Here is a 3,291-nt window from a genome sequence, read left to right on the forward strand (position 1 = left end):
TTTTCAGAGAGTGGAAGAGAGAGGGAAAGACAGAGAAATATCGATGTGAGAGAAACACATAGATTGGTTGCCTCCTGCATGCGACCTGACCAGGGCCCGGCTGGGAAGGAGCCTGCAACCGAGGTACATGCCCTTGACTGGAATTGAACCCGGGACCCTTCAGTCCGCAGGCTGACACTCTATCACTGAGCCAAACTGGCTAGGGCAGGTATACTCTTATTTTAAAATTTAAAGTGGGATAAATGGTGATCAAGGAGACTGACCTGGGGTGGTAAACACACAATACAATATACAGTGGATGTATTGTAGAATTGTACACCTGAAATTTGTATAATTTTATTAACCAACTAGAGGCCCAATGCACGAAATTCATGCAAGGGGCTCGGCCCTCACAGCTCCTCGCAGCCCCCGCAGCCCCGGCAGCCCCTTGCAGCCCCATCCGACCCTTGCAGCCCCGGCTTCGTCTGGAAGGTCATCCGGATGGTTGTCTGGACAGTAGTTCTGCTGTTTTGGATAATGGCTTATTTCCCAGTTGTGTTTTCATATTCTGTGGTGGTTCCTTCTCATGTAGCTAGGAATTGGTGATTGGTTTATCTCTTTTTTAAAAAATATTTTTATTGATTTTAGAGAGGAAGGGAGAGGGAGAGAGAGATAGAAACATCAATGATGAGAGAGAATCATTGATAGGCTGCCTCCTGCACGCCCCCCACTGGGGATCGAGCCTGCAACCCAGGCATGTGCCCTTGGCCGGAATCAAACCTGGGACCCTTCAGTCCGCAGGCCGATGCTCTATCCACTGAGCCAAATCGGCTAGGGCTGGTTTATCTCTTAAAGCTGGGGGTCTATAAGCTGGTGGAGCTTTAGCTTCTTCACTGGGTACGTCACTTGGAACTGCTTGGAAAGTGACTGTTTTTGCTGGAAATAGTCCATCTAAAAATGGCTGCCAAGAAACCTGCCATAATTCCACATTGGATGGCACACATACTTTGCAAGACGGAGTCAGTATAATGCCAAGTCTGTACCCATGATTAACGCGTAACCCGGGAGCACATGTAGCTGTTAAAACATGCTCATCATCTGGGCACCAAGCAAAATATGTAGACTCAGAGGCCACCGGTTTAGAAATGTTTGTAGCTTTTAACATCCCACACTTCTATTTGTCCACTCAGATTTCCACTTCTGGCGAGTACTAATATATGTCCGTGAGGGCCTTAGTAGGCTGCGTTATGAGGACCAGTTCCAAAGTCAGACACAGGATCACATTTCAAGTTGAAAGTTGTCGCTTTGGCAGGCATAAAACCATAAACAGCACAAAACTCAGCAGACTTAGAATTCCACACTCCATCATAAATGGGCCGTTTTTGGTACTTGCACTACAGCACTTTCTCCGTTTGTTGCAGTATCATGCAGTGTTTGTTCCCCACAGTAGGAAGCTTCTGTCTTATCAACATCTGTACTAGCTATTACCAACACAGCAGTAACATTTTTATTTATTTTTAAAAAATATATATTTTATTGATTTTTTACAGAGAGGAAGGAAGAGGGTTAGAGAGTTAGAAACACTGATGAGAGAGAACCATCGATCAGCTGTCTCCCAAATGTATAAGTGCCCGCAAGCAAGGTACATGCCCTGGACCGGAATCGAACCTGGGACCCTTGAGTCTGCAGGCCGACGCTCTATCCACTGAGCCAAACCAGTTAGGGCAGCAGTAATGTTTTTATTCCCTGGCATTTTAACTTTACTGGCCTTAAAGAAACTTTTATTAGCTAACGGCTGGTCCATTGAAGTTGGGATAATGATACAATTTAACAAATGAAGGTGAACTCTTACTACCTGGGACATAAACAGTCACCTTGTATGGTTGGGGTGTAGGTGGCAATACAAAATGATTAATTTTTTGCAAATGCGATTTATTTGCAATTGTATTGAAATTGTTATTTTCAAAGAAGTGAACTTCATCCTTAATATTTCAGGCACAAATAGTTTCATCTTCGACCAGGATGGACACCAGTTCTGCACATTTTTCTGGATGATAGACTTCAAACACATCCCAGTTTTCACATCATAAAGTTGTAGGGTGGGGAGCACTGTAGTCCCTTGTTAGTGACATTGGTGATATTTATTTTTTCTCCATTGCCCCAGGCAAACAAGGTCTCACTCTTAGTAAAGGTATAGACTTTGCAATTTTCCCCACTTTACCTTGGAACACTGTGCAGGTACAGTCCTTCTGATCCTCGGACTGTTAGGAGCGGCGTGGATGGCACCATCTTGTCCCAGCAAGCAAGGTGAACTCTTTTTAAAAAAAATAATTTCAGAGAGGGAGGGAGAGAGAGAAACATCAATGATGAGAATCATTGATTGGTTGCCTCCTGCACGCCCCCTACTGAGGATCAAGCCCACAACCAGGGCATGTGCCCTTGACCAGAATCAAATCTGGGACCCTTCAGTCTTCAGGCCGACAATCTATCCACTGAGCCAAACCAGCAAGGGTGCAAGGTCAACTCTTGTTGTAAGTATGTATCCATATAACCATCACTGCACCCAAATGTTTCCCTGTGTCCCTTTCTAGTTCCTCCTACTCACCCCTCCTTAACCCTGCCTCCCACCCCTGCCACTATCACCAGGCAACTACTGACCTAAGATCTCTAACGATAGCGTAGTTTACATTTTCTAGGATTTTATATAAATGGAACCAGAGAGCAGGTACAATTTTTTTTTTTTTGTCTAGTGTCTCACTCAACATAATTATTTTTGACATTCACCCTAAAGATAAATTTGAAGTCCAAGGAAACATGAAATACATGGTTTGGGATGAAAAAGCCCCTGCATGTCAATGCAATCCATTTGATAATCCACACCAAGTTTTACCAGCACCAAATCTCTGTTGGGCAAGTCCTCCTATGAAGAAGGATTGCTTCTAAAGTCATTCCATTTTATCTGCTTTCAGGAAGTACATTCCACAATCATTCACTGTAATTACTTATATTTGATCACTTTCAGTTTTTCTCTGGTTCTGTATCCAGACTTTTGTGGTGTCTTTTTGTTTTGTTAATCCTCACCCAAGGATATTTTTCCGTTGATTTTTTTTTTTTTTTAGAGAGAGTGGAAGGGATGGGGGAGAGACAGAGAAAAACATTGATGTGAGAGAGACACATCAATTGGTTACCTCCTGCACACGCCCGGGACCAGGCCTGGCCGGGAATTGAGCCTGCACCCGAGGTACATACCCTTGACTGGAAGGGAACCCAGGACCCTTTAGTCCGCAGGCCAAATGCTCTATCCACTGAGCA

At 44.2% G+C, this 3,291-nt stretch overlaps 1 pseudogene; it reads right to left on the reverse strand.

The window, feature by feature from the left end:
* Positions 1–472: 472 nt before the first annotated feature.
* LOC103293560 (eukaryotic translation initiation factor 2A-like) lies at positions 473–2,268 on the reverse strand (annotated as a pseudogene).
* Positions 2,269–3,291: the final 1,023 nt, after the last annotated feature.

The sequence above is a fragment of the Eptesicus fuscus genome, chromosome 14 (assembly GCF_027574615.1).
Source record: "Eptesicus fuscus isolate TK198812 chromosome 14, DD_ASM_mEF_20220401, whole genome shotgun sequence".
In the NCBI taxonomy this organism is placed as follows: Eukaryota; Metazoa; Chordata; class Mammalia; order Chiroptera; family Vespertilionidae; genus Eptesicus; species Eptesicus fuscus.